General features: G+C 46.3%; 1 pseudogene across 1 annotated transcript in view; it reads right to left on the bottom strand.

The window, feature by feature from the left end:
* LOC146869325 (E3 ubiquitin-protein ligase TRIM39-like) overlaps window positions 1-18400 on the bottom strand; it is a 128497-nt pseudogene that overhangs the window by 39709 nt on the left and 70388 nt on the right. Inside the window, exon 4 of the transcript XR_014980063.1 lies at window positions 12494-12516. The product of XR_014980063.1 is annotated as an E3 ubiquitin-protein ligase TRIM39-like (transcript). The remainder of the gene's footprint in view (window positions 1-12493; window positions 12517-18400) is intronic.

Raw genomic sequence — 18400 nt, 5'->3', positions numbered from 1 at the left:
GGAGGCCCCTATCCTCCCGCGGGGTTGTCCTATCCAGGTTGCTCCACAGGGATTTAAGTATCTGGGTATTTTTATTACCCTGGACTCTGCGGCCCGATACACACAGAACCTACTCCCCCCCCCTCCAACGTTTGAAGGCGGATGTGGCGCGTTGGAGGCGCTTGCCGCTCTCGCCGCTCGGCCGGGCGGCGCTGTTTAAGATGATGTCGTTGCCACGGTTTTTATATGCCTTGCAAAACACGATGGATGTCGTTCCGGCTAGTTACTTCCGGGAGGTGGAGGGTCTGCAACGCCAACTGTTTTGGGATGGGAGGCCGCGGATCGCCCTCGCGAAGCTGACGCTCCCGTGGTACGATGGGGGGGTCGCCCTCCCCGACATCAAACGTTATTACTGGGCCTCCCAGCTGGCTGCGATAAACCACGGGCTTTATGGGCCCGCCCTTAATCCGGCTTTTGAAATGGACAAATTGTTGTTGCCGGGTGGCGACTACAATCGTGCGCTCTACTCTAGATCGCTCGACGCACGTTTGACTGGTCCGACACGGGTCGCGGTACGGGTGTGGTATGCGGCAAACTCGGCGATGGGGTGGAAAGATCGGTTGACCCGGGCGACGCCACTGTATGCCTCTGAACGACTGGGTTGTTTGTGGACGACGAAAGGCTTCGAGAAGTGGGACACGATTGGCATTAGCAGGGTGGGCGATCTTTGGACGAAGGGGGGATTTAAAACGTTTGATGTGCTGAAAGCGGAATACCAGTTGCATGACAGGGAGTACTTCCGGTATGTACAGGTTCGCCACGCGTTGTCTTCCGTGTTCCCGGAGGTCGCGTCCATCCCGGAGTGCTCCCCCTTGGAGGATAGAGTGCTAGATGGGCATGTACCGGACGGCAATATCTCATTGATCTATAAAAAGCTCATCAACGATCACTCGGGACTGCTGGCCGCCCTCCGTGAGGCATGGGTCGCTGATGGATTGGAGCTGGACGACGAGGATTGGGTATCTGCGGTGGCCTCCCCGAAAGAGGTGGCCATACCGGCCCGCCTTCGTTTCGTCCAGCTCAAAATACTCCACAGGGTTTACGTTACGGGACCGGGCCTGATGCGCATGGGATACGCGGTGGATGGGATGTGTAAGCGTGGGTGTGGCATGTTAGGGACCTTCCTCCACATTTTGTGGGAATGTCCGGAGGTGACTCGATTCTGGCGTGGTGTGCATGAGGTGTTGCAAGCGGTCACGCATGTTGCGCTGCTCCCCGAGGCTAGGAGGTGTCTGCTGAATGTGTGGGAGCCGACTGATTATACGGTGACGCAAACATGGTGGGTGACATTGGGATATATGGTGGCCAAGCGTGACATAGCACAATTGTGGGGCTCCCAGAGGTCACCCACGATTTCAGTATGGAAGGAAAATATGGATTGGAATATGGATTGGTGTATGTTCCGAGAAAAGGTTGTGTATGTGGCGAGAGGTAAGCCTGGGAAATGGGTAAAGGTGTGGGGCCCCTGGAACTCCTACCGCGGCGGGATCTGTACCCCGCCACTGACGCCCGACCTGGCGGCGGCCCTGTCTCCCTAGTCTGCACATTCTCTTGATTCTGTGTTACCGTAACCACTTTGTTTCTGCCCCTGCCCTTCCACCCCTCTTATTCTTGTAGGTTGGTAGAGCCCTCCCGAGGGGAGTACATACTGTTGCCTAGATTTTTGCCGCCTTGTGGGTTTGTTTCTCGTTTTTTCATTTAAAATGAAACCGCCATTTGGGATGTTTGGGCAATGTGGCCGCAAATGATTTTTTGATCCGTGGGACTTTTTACTGCTTGTGTTTATGAATATGTTTCATGGTCTCACTGTCTACTAGCGGCCGGCCTGAAGGTTGTAGGCCCATACTTGTATATCTCTTGAAATCTTTAATAAAGGTTTCCAAAAAAAAAAAAAATGTATTTATGACTCTATAGGCAGCAACTTACATTCCTCTCCCTACAAGGATCCCCAGAAACATTTTATTGCCTATATTTATTGAATTGTATATAAGAATGATACAGATCGATTGTAAATTGAGACATTCCTCAGACCCTGTGCCTGTAACTGTTCTCCCTGACGCTATGTTTAATTAAACGAACTGTTCCTGTTTTGCCAAACGTCTCGTTTTTCAAAGGTATTTCATGTTCAAACAACACCGTGATATAAATGCTCTCCTTACAAGATGGAGGGAAAATTTGCCCCACAGTATCTATGGAAGGGTGAACATCATTAAGATTCTGGTTCTTCTTGTTTAACACTAAACCACTTCCTTTTAATAAAAAACGTTTGCAGAAATTGCGAGGGAGTGTCAGAAGCTTTATATGGGCATCCAGGGGAACCAGGATCTCATGAAAGAAGCTCCACAGGAGACTGAAGCAAAGGAGGGTCGGCAGCTTTATATGGGCATCCAGGGGAGCCAGGATCTCATGAAAGAAACTCCGGATGAGACTGGAGCAAGGGGGGGCTGGCTCTCCTGGATTTTCAAGCCTATTGTTATGCTTTCCAGTTCAAGAATTCCCGGCTCTTGGCTGGAGAGTTAGATAATTCTCACATGGGTCAATTGTATAGAGCTACTTTGAAGCATTTAGGCTTGAAAACTTTTTTTTTAAGTTTAGGGACCCAAAGTTTTTAAACAAGGTAGGTTAAAGGTACGGTTGAGGGAATCCTTTAGGAAAATTCTCGGGATAGATTGCTATGTGGACCTGGCACCAATTTGGGGCTCTCCTGGAACATCCAAGTGACTTCAAGATAAACTTAGTTACCCTCTCCAGCACAGCAATCTTTCCACCTGGGGTAACATGAAAAGAGCTCTCTGAACTTTTGAAGGGGGGCTTTCAAAATGTAAATGCCTGCAGCTTTGTTCTTGGTGGAATCCCAAACGTAGTCAGAGGTGAGTGGTTCGGTGCAGGAGGATTTTCTCAAGTGGGTAAGGGCTAAGTAACAACCTAAAAAAGAGGTTTCCCAGTGGTATTGGGTATTTATTTCCGCAACTGATGAGAAATTGGGAGTTCCATACCTGCACTGGGAAAAGGATCTTCTGGCGCTAGCTAAAGAGAAATTATTGCGAGTATCTTTAAATCTGTTATACACACTGATCAAAACAGTACCGCTTAAAAAGAATCATTTGTTTACTATCCATAGACCCTATTGGTCACCAACGAAGCTGGCTAAGATCACATTGGAACCATCAAAATATAAGAAGTGCGGTGACACAGAGGCGGATGATATACGCATGTTCGTAGACTGCCCGTTATTGGCCTTCTTCTAGGGGTAGGTAAGTCAGGTGTTTCGAGAAATTATTGGCTGCGAAGTTAAGGTAAGCCCTTGCCTGATCCTATTTGGGATGGACTTGTGCCCTTACAGGGACGAGTTAAACTCGGATCAGACCTCGCTGATATATTTTCTGATATCGCTAGCAAGAGAGAAAATCTGTAAGACATGATTACTACCAATTCGCCAAAGGTACCAGAATGGGTCAGATCTGTAGAGATGTCAGTAGACTGGATTTGGACCAAACGTCGGCCTCAGTTGGGGAAAAATGGCGTCCCTTTGTGATATGGCAAAGTAAATCGTAACGTCCTCTGCCTTGATGAGAAATGGGCCGTTCTCCTTCCTACAAAAGGGGAAAACTATAAGAAATATTCAATAGACACATAGGCTGGACACTCCAGGTGGTCGTGTCTTGGCTCACAGCTTACTTTGCTGGATGGTGATACGAGGACAAAAAATGTAAACCATTACTCTACAACCTTGGGAGGATTAGCACACAACCTCTATTACTGCAAACTCCATCATCGCTGCTCTAGAACTTTAGAGCAGAAACCCCTCTAAAAATATATCCCTGAGTTTACAAGAGGGCTCAGTGAGGTAATTGCTGTTTGACCAGTAAGACACAACTGTGAATTCCAGCAAGGCAATCTCATCCTTTCATCCTTGTCGGGTTGTCACTGCTCACCATCAAAGCGGAAAATATCTATTTTATGAACAGCAAAGATGAATGATCGAAAGCTGCAGAACTTTGACCACACACCCTCACTACAGAGGCAGACAGGCACACAAATCCTGCCACTGTAATCACAGTCATCACTGCTCTAGAACCTTGGAGGGATTAGCACACAACCGCTAACACTGTAATCACCATCCTCACTGCTCTAGATCCTTGGTGGGATTAGCACACAACCGCTAACACTGTAATCACCATGATCACTGCTTTAGAACCTTAGTGGGATTAGCACACAACCGCTAACACTGTAATCACAATCACTGCTCTAGAATCTTGCTGGAATTAGCATACAACTGCTAACACTGTAATCACAGTCATCACTGCTCTAGAATCTTGGTGGGATTAGCACACAACCGCTAACACTGTAATCATCAGCATCACTGCTCTGGAACCTTGGTGGGATTAGCACACAACCGCTAACACTGTAATGACAATCACTGCTCTAGAACCTTGAAGGGTTTGGCACACAACCGCTAACACTGTAATCACAGTCATCACTGCTCTAGAATCTTGGTGGGATTAGAACACAACCACTAACACTGTAATCACAGTCATCACTGCTCTAGAACCTAGGTGGGATTAGCACACAACCGCTAACACTGTAATCACCAGCATCTCTGCTCTAGTACCTTGGTGGGATCAGCACACAACCGCCAACACTGTAATCATCGTCATCACCACTCTAGAACCTTGGAGGGGTTAGCACACAACCGCTAACACTGTAATCACAATCACTGCTCTAGAACCTTGGTGGGATTAGCACACAAACGCAAACACTGTAATCACCATCATCACTGCTCTAGAACCTTGGTGGGATTAGCACACAACCGTTAACACTGTAATCACAATCACTGCTCTAGAACCTTGAAGGGTTTGGCACACAACCGCTAACACTGTAATCACAGTCATCACTGCTCTAGAATCTTGGTGGGATTAGCACACAACCGCTAACACTGTAATCACCAGCATCTCTGCTCTAGAATCTTGGTGGGCTTAGCCCACAACCGCAAACACTGTAATCACCATCATCACTGTTCTAGAACCTTGGTGGGATTAGCACACAACCGCTAACACTGTAATCATCATCATCACTGCTCTAGAACCTTTGTGGGATTAGCACACAACCGTCAACACTGTAATCATCGTCATCACCACTCTAGAACCTTGGAGGGATTAGCACACAACCGCTAACACTGTAATGACAATCACTGCTCTAGAACCTTGAAGAGTTTGGCACACAACCGCTAACACTGTAATCACAGTCATCACGGCTCTAGAATCTTGGTGGGATTAGCACACAACCGCTAACACTGTAATCATCATCATCACTGCTCTAGAACCTAGGTGGGATTCTCACACCACCGCTAACACTGTAATCACCATCATCACTGCTCTAGAACCTTGGTGGGATTAGCACACAACCGCCAACACTGTAATCATCGTCATCACCACTCTAGAACCTTGGAGGGATTAGCACACAACCTCTAACACTGTAATCACAATCACTGCTCTAGAACCTTGGTGGGATTAGCGCACAACAGCTAACACTGTAATCATCATCACCACTGCTCTAGAACCTTGGTGGGATTCGCACACCACCGCTAACTCTGTAATCACCATCATCACTGCTCTAGAACCTTGGTGGGATTAGCACACCACCGCTAACACTGTAATCACCATCATCACTGCTCTAGAACCTTGGAGGGATTAGCACACAACCGCTAACACTGTAATCACAATCACTGCTCTAGAGCCTTGAAGGGTTTGGCACACAACCGCTAACACTGTAATCACAGTCATCACTGCTCTAGAATCTTGGTGGGTTTCGCACACCACCGCCAACACTGTAATCATCATCATCACCACTCTAGAACTTTGGAGGGATTAGCACACAACCGCTAACACTGTAATCACAATTACTGCTCTAGAAGCTTGGTGGGATTAGCACAAAACCGCTAACACTGTAATCACAGTCATCACTGCTCTAGAATCTTGGTGGGATTAGAACACAACCACTAACACTGTAATCACAGTCATCACTGCTCTAGAACCTTGGTGGGATTAGCACACAACCGCTAACACTGTAATCACCAGCATCTCTGCTCTAGAATCTTGGTGGGATTAGAACACAACCACTAACACTGTAATCACCATCATTACTGCTCTAGAACCTTTGTGGGATTAGCACACAACCGTCAACACTGTAATCATCGTCATCACCACTCTAGAACCTTGGAGGGATTAGCACACAACCGCTAACACTGTAATGACAATCACTGCTCTAGAACCTTGAAGAGTTTGGCACACAACCGCTAACACTGTAATCACAGTCATCACTGCTCTAGAATCTTGGTGGGATTAGCACACAACCGCTAACACTGTAATCATCATCATCACTGCTCTAGAACCTAGGTGGGATTCTCACACCACCGCTAACACTGTAATCACCATCATCACTGCTCTAGAACCTTGGTGGGATTAGCACACAACCGCCAACACTGTAATCATCGTCATCACCACTCTAGAACCTTGGAGGGATTAGCACACAACCTCTAACACTGTAATCACAATCACTGCTCTAGAACCTTGGTGGGATTAGCGCACAACAGCTAACACTGTAATCATCATCACCACTGCTCTAGAACCTTGGTGGGATTCGCACACCACCGCTAACTCTGTAATCACCATCATCACTGCTCTAGAACCTTGGTGGGATTAGCACACCACCGCTAACACTGTAATCACCATCATCACTGCTCTAGAACCTTGGAGGGATTAGCACACAACCGCTAACACTGTAATCACAATCACTGCTCTAGAGCCTTGAAGGGTTTGGCCCACAACCGCTAACACTGTAATCACAGTCATCACTGCTCTAGAATCTTGGTGGGTTTCGCACACCACCGCCAACACTGTAATCATCATCATCACCACTCTAGAACCTTGGAGGGATTAGCACACAACCGCTAACACTGTAATCACAATTACTGCTCTAGAACCTTGGTGGGATTAGCACAAAACCGCTAACACTGTAATCCCTATCATCACTGCACTAGAATCTTGGTGGGATTCGCACACCACCGCTAACACTGTAATCACCATCATCTCTGCTCTAGAATGTTGGTGGAATTAGCCCACAACCGCAAACACTGTAATCACCATCATCACTGCTCTAGAACCTTGGTGAGATTAGCACACAACCGCTAACACTGTAATCACAATTACTGCTCTAGAACCTTGGTGGGATTAGCACAAAACCGCTAACACTGTAATCACCATCACCACTGCTCTAGAACCTTGGTGGGATTAGCACACAACCGCTAACACTGAACGCATCATCCTCACTGCTCTAGAACCTTGGTGGGATTAGCACACCACCGCTAACACTGTAATCACCATCATCACTGCTCTAGAACCTTGGTGGGATTAGCACACAACCGCTAACACTGTAATCACAATCACTGCTCTAAAACCTTGAAGGGTTTGGCACACAACCGCAAACACTGTAATCACCATCATCACTGCTCTAGAATGTTGGTGGGATTAGCTCACAACTGCAAACACTGTAATCACCATCATCACTGCTCTAGAATCTTGGTGGGATTAGCACACAACCGCTAACACTGTAATCACAGTCATCACTGCTCTAGAATCTTGGTGGGATTAGCACAGTGTGGAGAGGTGTGGCTCACGGGTTAGAGGTGGCAGATCTGTAAGCAGAGAATCGGCCAGGGACCAGGGTTCAATTCCCGATGCGGCAGGGTCGTGGACCAGGGTCAAAACGGACTCGATAATTCTCGCCTCGGTACCTACTCTAACCAGGAACACACTCGGCAACTCTGGGCATTAAGCTTGCCTCATCTCTACAACGGCCCCCCACAGACGCAGGGGATGCCTGGTTTCACCTTGGAGATACCCAGAAAGGGACCATCTCACAGGGATAGCCAGGACGGGTTCCCCAGTGGTCTATAGCGCCGGGACACTTCCGAGTAGCTGTGCGCTGTATAAATGAAAATAACATAACATAACACCACCGCTAACACTGTAATCACCATCATCACTGCTCTAGAACCTTGGTGAGATTAGCACACCACCGCTAACACTGTAATCACCATCATCACTGCTCTAGAACCTTGGTGGGATTAGCACACAACCGCTAACACTGTAATCACAATCACTGCTCTAAAACCTTGAAGGGATTATCACACAATACCTACAACTTTAAACCCCTTCATTGGTGCTCTAGAACCTTGGACCAATAAACACACAATCCCTGCCACTGTAAACCCTGTCTTCCCTGTTCTAGAACTTTAAATGGGATTAGTGCACCATACTACCTCTGCAGAGAGGAGAAGTCATCTCACTATACGCTGTAATCTCGAGGCACTATTGCTTACTAAGATTCTTCTTTTCATCTTTGGTTCTGGCATCCATAGGATCAAGCTGTTCATTTATCCTAAGGGGGATCCATAGGATCTGCATGGCCATTCATTTTATTAATGGTAGATAAAATTGGGGGGGCGTGGCCAACAAGATAGCCGGGCGCTCAGCCCAGACACAGGCATACTCCATCCTCCTGCCGCCCCTTCGACTCTGAAAATCTTGAAACTGATCTCCAGATAGGGCGGCGCCAGGCGGCATGGAAATAGTGACACCTCTGGAGCTATCTCCAACGCGCTGATACACAAACCGTAGAGAGGCCTATGTGGCACTCCCTCTCTGTCGGCGCCCAGGCGGTCTGCAAAGCTGTGGGGCGGACCTGGGGAGCGGCCGCAAGGAGGTGAACGGAGTGTGGGCGGTAGAGTGGGGCAGCCGATACCCCGATAGCGGTGGGAACGGCCTGCTGTTAGCACCTGCAGCCTGGGATGGAGCCCCGGCACGCCTCTGCTCTTAGTGACTGGCTCGCCACAGAGAGACCCCCCAACATAGCACCTGGCATTCTCCTCCTGTAGGATTTTCGTGGTTAACTAGTTCTGAACTAAGAGCATAGCCTCCACAGTAACATGACTGCCTGGCGCCATCCCTGCTCATGCATCTGAACTCCAGGACCCTGGATTTGAATCAGAGCTGTAGGTGATACCAGGAGGTGAGAACTCTGCATCCTTTGTGCTGCTGCACCCCACCGCTACTCCTGGAGTGCCTCACACAGCCTGCCTGTGGGGAATTGGACTGGCAACACTGGTGGCATCCATTCTAGACACACAACAGGAAGACACACCTCAGGAAGAGGTGTGGTACCGCGGCCAGGGTGACTGACGCCGGAATCTGGGGATCACGGTTCGATCCCCGGCGCCGGCGGCAGATTAGCCCAGCACCATGTGACTCTGGGCAATAGCTTGCTTAATCTTCCCGACGGCCCCCGGCGCCTAGAGACCCTTACAGGTGATTGTTCGCGCTTTACAAATGTGGTTGAGGTGTGGGGAGCAACCTCAACTGCAGCTCTTCCGCCAGGAACCCTGGAGATATTGAGTGAGAGAAAGTTGCAGGCCCTCACGGTGTCATGGGTAAGGACAAACTGCGCAGGGGCACCAAGCAGGCAAGGATTGACCAGTTCAAGGCACAGGGAGCGGGTACCACCACATCACAGTCTCTTGGAGAGGCGACAAAACCTGCGATGGAGCCCTCGGGGGCCCAGATTCTGGCATCAATTGAAGCCTCAGAACAAATCCGAAGCCATGGCCATAGACGTGAACCTCCTCCGCACCGACCTGCGCACGGTAGAGGAGCGATTAGTGGAAACAGAGACACAGGTCAGGGAAGTGCAGGGGGAGATCTGCACATTGAAGGTGACGGTGGCCGCCCAGGAGATCTGCTTGAGTCGATTGGAGGCACGGATGGAATATGTGGACGGCTGGTCCCACAGATGTAACTTACGATTTGTGGGATTCCCCGGGGGCGCCGAGGGTAACCTCCCAGAGACCTTCATGGAAGACTAGATCAAGATGGCATGCCCACTATTTTTCGTGGTGGAAAGGGCCCAGAAGTCATTGGCCCCAACGCCGGAACCAGGAGCTCCACCCAGAACTATTTTAGGGAAATCTCTGAACTACAGAGACCGGGATAAACTTCTATGAGGGGTTCGGAGCCATGGAGACCCGATATTTGAAAATAGCAGTATACGAATATTCCCAGACTACACAAGAGCTGTCCAATTGCAACGGCAGTCCTTTGGTAGTGTCAAACAAAAGCTAAGACCCCACCAAACTGAAGGTGCTGCTGGATGGACGTTCTCATATTTTCATAACGCCAGAGAACACTCGGGGCTGGCTGGAGGTCCGTAGTTCTGAATGTCAGCCTTCGACATCCACGGGATGGGCTCAGGGTTCACTGTGGCACGGAGATGGCCCCTCGGCTGCTCCAATGGCCCCTCGGCTGCTCCAAGGAGATAAAGCTGATGTAGACGCTGTTCCAGATCTGCCACAAGAGCGAGGTGCAATCTGATGGTACACTGGACCTACCAAAACAATGACAGGAGCGAGAAGCAGCCAGTACCTTAGTAGAGGCAGTTACCTCTGCTTCTTCCTCAAACACAGAATCAGATCTTTTGGGGACTCACAAACACCCGAGCGAGACTCTAATTAAAAAAAGTTCTTTGTTTGTAAAAAATTGTTTTATTTATTTAATATAATATTTTTAGATATGTCACATCTATTGAACATTATAATATGTTTCCATTTTTAATATTTTTATGTGTTTTTTATTTTGTTATATCTTTTGTGTTGTTGATATTTTGTTTGTTTTTAATTTTGAACTGACTCCAGTGGGAATATTAATTTTTACCCTTCCGCTATCCAACACTTTCCTTTATTGAAGCACTAACTGGAGTGGGAATAGTAATTTTTACCCCTCCGCTATCCAACAATTTCCCTACTGTTGCACTCACTGGAGTGGGAATAGTATTTTTTACCTCTCCGTCATCCAACACTTTCCCTACTGTTGCACTAACTGGAGTGTGAATAGTAATTTTTACCCCTCAGCTATCCAATACTTTCCCTACTGTTGCACTTACTGGAGTGGGAATGGTAATTTGAACCCCTCTGCTATCCAACACCGTCCCTACTGTTGCCCTCACTGGAGTGGGAATAGTAATTTTTACCCCTCCGCTATCCAACACTTTCTCTACTGTTGCATTCACTGGAGTGGGAATAGTAATTTTTAACCCTCTGCTATCCAATACTTTCCCTACTGTTACACTCATTGGAGTGGGAATAGTAATTTTTACCCCTAAATATCCAACACTTTCCCTACTGTTGCACTCACTGGAGTTGGAATAGTAAATTTAATTATTCAGCTATCCATCATTTTCTCTACTGTTGTATTTTTTGTTTTGTGAAATGTACGTTTTAATTATTTTTTTATAGTTAAATGTTTGAATTAATTATAAAATGTTTTTTTTATTATAAATTATTGATATATATATATATTTTATTTTTATATCATTTAAAACTGAAAATTAAATAAAGATAATAGTGATTAAACTATTTGAAAGTAAATATATGTATAAAATATTATGTTTGTGTGTTTATATATTTTTAATTAGTTTATTTCTTTATATTTAGTTAAAATATATATTAAATGTAACAAATTTTCTTAAAAATATTATAAATATTTAATATATTGTTTTAATTGTATTTTTAAATTAATATTTTTTTACATCTATATTTTTAACTTTTATATTTTTGATTCAATATTTGTGTACTTACCTGTTAAGGTATTGGAGTCAATATTTTTTTAGTTAATATATTTTTTTTTATATATTGATCATCGATATTTTTAATATTGATAGTCTGTCAATGATCCGTACAAATGCTCAGTCCTCATGGTTGCGTCCGGTATGAGGACTGACTATTCTTTTAGTATTATACTAACCGATCACCACCAGTCAGTCATAATAGGCTTCTTGCTTATTTCCCACTCCACTAGGATATTCACAAGACAAATATTCATACATAGGCCCTTTGCATTGCATTCCACTACACATGGGATCACTTCCCTCGTTTCACCTGGGTGACCAGTTTCCTTTCTAAACTGGTCTACTTTTATATGTTGTTATATGAACTTCCCTTTCTACTACTCAGGAGACTTCGCTCTCCTTACGATGTACTAATTTTTACTTTTCCGCACAGTACTATATTTTACTCAGCATGGTCGCATATACATACAATTGTATATATTTTAAATAGATTCCTCCTTATGTTTTGTGAGGACAGCAGCTCATTTCTGTGGCAATTTTTTCAAGACTCAAAAGAGTTTGCTGAAAACTTGCAGGGATTTATGAAAATTGAAGAGTTTCCTGATGACCCAGGGAAGGTTTCTGAGGACGTAAAGCTTTTTTTGGGGAATGCAAAGTGATTTTATGAGGATCTGAAAGTTTCCTAACACTTTGTGTAAAAGCCACTACTGAGCTCACACACAGCAGCATTGAGACCTGCTCCTTACACACTGACAGGAGGATAATAAACCAGCCTTACCTGCTTAGGGTGCTTCTGACATCCTGCAAAACAGAGAGACAAATAGAGTGAATTCAGTTTCCACAGGAGATGTTAAAGATATAGCAGTATTTTTAGGAGTGAAACACTTAACTATGTATGGTTAGAAAACATTGACTGGAGTCACATGAAACAGCACATACTGGGGTATCGCATGACTAAGCACAAACTGTGATGCTCTGAATGAGGTCACAAGATATAACAGAAACTGATATTCAGAATGGTAATGACATAGCACAGTGTCATTCTGAATGGAGTCACAAAACACAGCACATTCTGATATTCTAAATGAGGTCACTTGGCACATTGTATGACGTTCTCAACAGGGTCACATGCATTTACATCATTTAGGGATTACCAGGGGTTGCAGCTGTGACTCCTGGCTTGCCCCTTGTGACCCCTAGCACTGCTTGTGCGACCTCTGGCTTCAGAGGAAGCAAAATGAGTACCAAGAACAAAGAGGAAGCTCACCCTTATGGGAGCCGTGCTCCACCTTTGTTTTCCGCCAATTTTATATTACACTAATAGTGAATAATAGATTATTATTCACTGTTAGTGTAATAAAAAGTGTGGCACGGGGATCTAGAATGAGAACTTTTGTGACAGATGTCTTAAATAAAAAAATGCTTCTAAATGTATGTTGGGTACGTGCTTTGTGAGAATGTTTGTACGTGTGAGCATGAGTGTGTGGTTGTAAAAGTGAGTGTCAGTGACAGGTAGTGTGAGAGAGCCACTAAAAGGGAGTGAGAATAAGTGAGAATGAGTGGCAGTGAGCGTGAGTGAGTCTGAATGAGCGACAATTAGAGTGAGTGCACCAGTGAAAAAGTATGAGTGAGTAAGACTTAGAGTGTGTGTGAATGAAGGAGAGAGAATGAGTGATACAGAGTGATTGAGAATAAAGGAGTTAGAGCAAGTGAGTATGAGTAAGTATGTCGGAGTGAGAGTACGAATGAGTGAGAGTGAGGTAGACTAGGTGAGAATGAATGATTGAATGTGGTTGAATAAATGTAAGTGAGAATATGATGTAATGCTTGCTAGTCTGCCATTGGCCCTTACATACTGAAGGTAATTCATGGCTTATAGAGGGACCTATGGAAAAATTCTACTGCTGGAATACTGGAGGTAAATGTTGGCAGGGGCAGGCAGCTGTGAAAACCAATGCTACTGGCAGACTGGAGAAATTGTTGGCATAGGGGGTAACTGTGTCAAAATACTGGAACTACTTCAATGGAGATACTTCTTGGTATAAGGGAGGAAAACCATGACATACGGAAGCAACAAGCCCTGATGTACTAGATGTAAATCCACCAAGCAGTGGTTTCTCTATGGAGGTGTTGCCCCCCTGTATTTGCTGCCCCCCTGGACCCTAATATGCATTTAGATAGTTTATAGTTTTGGCCGTGGTGCTTATAATACAGCTGCGGGCCGGCTGCACATTGCAAGTTGCAGACTTTCAATTTATGAGGGGGTGGGGAATCATTATAGACCGCACCGGAAGAGTGTCTGGGTCAAAAGATGTGCAAGTGCGCATGTCGGGTTGGACAGGTGTCTTCCTATGACCAACCCGACATGCACACATAAGACCTCTCCTACCTGCACAAAGTTAGTGAGCCAGGGATCACATCCGCAGCCTTCCCAGTCTCCTAAGGAGCACTGACATCGCCTGCTCCAGCCAATCCCAACGCTGCTCTTCTGCTGTGAAGCAGCTTCTGGATTGGCTCAAGAGGTGAAGAGTTGGCCTAGTCTTGGAGGAAGCAGGTTTGGCTTTACAGAAGGACATGGCCAATCACAGCATGGCTTTATTACGAACCCATGCAGTGATGGGTCATTTTCTAACTCTTGTTGCATTCCCTTCAGTCGCTCTACTATTCCTGCGTCATCAACATGCGCAGCCCAGGGAGTAGCAAAGACGAGAGCGAAAAGCGCTGCGAGTAAGTAACGGTTATGGTAAAAAAATATTTAACAGGATTAATCTTTTCTTAAGATGTTTTACAAGACAGAAAATTAACCTGATAAACAGATATTAGAGATACCTGAGAAGATGTTCAGAATATGGTAAAAAACATAATGAAAACAGACCATGAAATTGAAGGGTGTAGAGAGATAAACAAAAAAGGAGATACAAATAAAATCACAAGGGGAAGCCAGATGAGTGAGGCACAAAAATATACAATTTCTGATTGGTAAAATGTAAATTTCATCATTTAAGTATCCATGCAACCTCGGAGACGATCTAGGAAGGCCAGGCGGCACTAAAACGGTAATATAGTACGACTTCAGGATAGACTTCAGGATGATAAATGTTCAATAATAAGCAAGCGTCCTGTGGTTGTATGTTGGTACATTAAAGTACGACTTCAGGATGGTAAAATTTCAGAATAATAAGCAAGTGTCCCGTGGTCGTATGTTGGCTAATTTTTAATGAAATTACTATCAAGAATTATGGGGGAGAAAATCCAGAAACATTTAAAGCAGAGGTCTGCAACCAGTCGATGGCGAGCTAGAGGTGGCTCGCCGACAACCTGTCAGTACCTCACAGCCTGACCCCACTTTTGTATCCTGTCATTGCAATTTTGTTTATTTTTGGGCCTTTTTGGTCTCTTGTCCATTCTTGCCCGCTGTCGCACACACCAACTGCTCCCATTGGCTATTAAGTTTCGGTGGGGAGTGGGGGCAAAGCGAGTGACGTCAGTCCCGCATGAGCAGTCTTAGACTGCCCACCGTAAGTGACTGGTGTGCTTCCAGTCCATGATGGCCGCTTCCCATTGGCTGATATACAAGGCGGCATGTTTTTACACTGCCTCTACCAGCCCTTGTGTGCTGCCGCTCTGTCTGCAGCGCTTGAATAATGTCACGAACACATGACCCAACACCTACGAGACCTTAACTGGCTCCCCGTCGAGAAGAGAATCACCTTCAAGCTCCTCACCCACACCTGCAAATCCCTCTACAACATCGGACCGAAATACCTCAATGAGAGAGTATCGTTCCACGTACCCAAGAGGAACCTCCGCTCCACCGACCTAACCCTGGCAGAAGTCCCCGCATCTGCAGAAACAGAGCAGGTGGGAGAGCCTTCTCCTACATCGCAGCCAAGACATGGAACAAGCTTCCGGTGAACATCAGACGCTTCCCGACCCTGCACAAGTTCAGGAAGGACCTACAGACCTGGATATTCGACTGATCCGGAGCTGCTACCCCCACCAGCTCCTTGAGACCCTCACGGATGAGTAGCGCGCTCTGTAAACCTCCTGATTGATTGATTGATAGGTTCGCTAGTGCGGCGCCTGTGGATTTGAAGCTTTTTCTCGAAATAGAAGCTGGCGGACCCCCTCCTTGATGGACTGCAACCTGCGACCCCCCTCCCCTACCCCCCAGTGCCTTGAGACCCTTACGGGTGAGTAGTCGCACTTAACAAACAAACACCCAGTCCACCAAGCCTTTCTCTGGAAATGATATAGCTTGACACGCTTGCAGCCCCTCATCGTTGAATTCAGGTAACTAAAAGTCTAATGTAAACATGAATACACTTAAAAAGCCTTTTTGTCTGCATATTTGTGCTGGTGAGTTTCCGTCAGTGCAGTGTGCCCTTCTCTTCAGAGTCAAGTGACATGATGGGGGGGTTCCTCTTCAGCACCCTGCAGCATGACCTTCTGGGTGCCAAAATGAATAACCAACAACAGCCCCCGTTAGCTAAAAGCTTTTATATTAGATGGCACTTGCACGACCCTGGAATCCGCTCCAGCTCCCACATCTTAAACAACAGAGGCAGCTTCACAATTCTGGAGTGTGACACAATTAGGGGACATAATGTGGCCTAACGGCTAGAGCGGTCAACCTCGAAGCTGGGGAACCGGGTTTGAGTCTCGACAGGGATGTTCAACATCCTGTGATTCTGGCAAATCAGTCAATCTCCCCGTGAAATGAATGAGCCCGTCTGTAATGTAACTGGTGCTCATGTAAAGAGCTCTGAGACCTTCGGGCCGAGTTCGCGCTAAGTAAAACTAAAAGAAAAATTATACTGTTATCTCGGGAAAGGCCCCTTAAATACTCGTTCTTTTGGCAGTGCAGGCTGACTGTTGGGCGAGCGGGTGGTGCATGTTCACAACTCTGTGTCCGGAGATAACTGGAAACGTGAGCATACAGAGTTGTTTGGGGTGTTCCTATAGCATCCCTCTCGCAAAATCCCATCCCAGAAACCCCCACGCGCCAGCTGCGGCTTGTGTGTGCGTTATTTAATTATTAGCAGCACTCTTTTCAGGTCACTAGACTTGCATTTTTAAATTTTTCGAGGCCTGATCATGTAAATTAAAGCAGCGTTTCGCACAGAGCTTTTATTTTTAAATACATAAAGTGATCTGAGTCATTCCTGGCCATAAACCGGAGCCAGGAACATTATTTTACATTTCTTTTCATTGAATTTGAATGACTGCGAGGGTGTGGCATAAGAGCCAGAGCTGCCGACTTCGAAGCTGGGGATCCAGGTTCGAGTCTCGGCATAGGCTCCACATCCTCTGATTCTGGGCAAATGACTTACAGCCTCATGCATCAAGCAAAAATCCAGTCGGTAAAATACCGAATCGTTAATAACACCCGTTAGCGAATAAAAAAAAAACGATTTCCAATGCATGAACCCAAAATGTGAGCCAATAACGAATCGCAAAATAAATCCGGTAAAATACCGAATCGCAAATAACCAGAAAGCAAATTTACCGAATCGCTAAATACCGAATGAGCAGATACCGAAATCACTATTAGCTCCCGGAAAGTGCCAATGGCAAATAACGAATCGCACCCCAATGCAACAAAAGTCGCAAATACCGAAAATCCCCAAAATCGCTATTTTGCTTGAGCTAAATAAGGGGAATCAGAACCTGGAGTTAAAGTAAAAAAAAAGTCACATGAATAAAAAAAAACACTTTCAACATGTGCAACTGATTGTGCCAATGACCAAACCCTTAAATGTGGCCCAGGAGACCCTGTTGGCTACCACAAAATGGCAGCCCTCTACGTGCTTGCAAGGAGGATGCGTATCAATGCGGCAGGACAGCGCAGGAGAAGGGTCCAGGAGAGAGTTGTCAGACTGCGCATCACCTTGCTCGGGCAGAACGAGGACGAGGTGTACGAGAAGTATCGACTTAAACGTGCCATGATCATGCGCCTCATTGCAGACCTGGAACCATCACTGCAGCACCAGACACACCGGACCAATGCAATCCCTGCGCACGTCCAGGTCCTATGCAGCCTGCACCTACTGGCCTCAGGGAGTTTCCAGGGGGTAATTGCGGTAGCCGGAGGCGTATCGCAAAGCGCACTCTCACGCTTCTTCAAGAAATTCCTAGATGCCATGCTGACAATGCTACACACCCACATCAGCTTCCCCACAACCCCACAGCAGTTGGACCGCAACAAACAGGCATTCTACCAGGTGGCACAATTCCCCCATGTAAGTGGATGCATCGACTGTACGCATATCCCCATATGTCCACCCGCAGCAAATGAGTACATATTCCGGAACCGCAAGTCCTACCACTCAATCAACGTGCAGGTTGTGTGCGATGCCAATCACATCATAATGGACCTAGTGGCACAATTCCCGGGGAGCACACACGACTCCTACATAGTCCACCACAGTGGAATCCACAGGCGTCTAATCAACGGAGAATTTGGAGAGGGACTCCTGCTTGGTACGTACAAATTACGCTTCCCCACACCAACACCACACATGTATGGACATCACCAATGCTAAGTCTTTGCTTCTATCTTCTAGGTGACAGTGCTTACGCCCTGCGTGAATATATACTCACCCCATACATCAATCCAGCAACCCCACAGGAACACCGCCACAACGCAGCACACATAAGCACTAGGAATGTCATAGAGAGGACA

Source organism: Triturus cristatus, chromosome 1_1 (genome assembly GCF_964204655.1).
Source record: "Triturus cristatus chromosome 1_1, aTriCri1.1, whole genome shotgun sequence".
In the NCBI taxonomy this organism is placed as follows: domain Eukaryota; kingdom Metazoa; phylum Chordata; class Amphibia; order Caudata; family Salamandridae; genus Triturus; species Triturus cristatus.
Note: the sequence above shows the minus strand (reverse complement) of the source record. Positions and strands in the feature narration are given on the sequence as shown.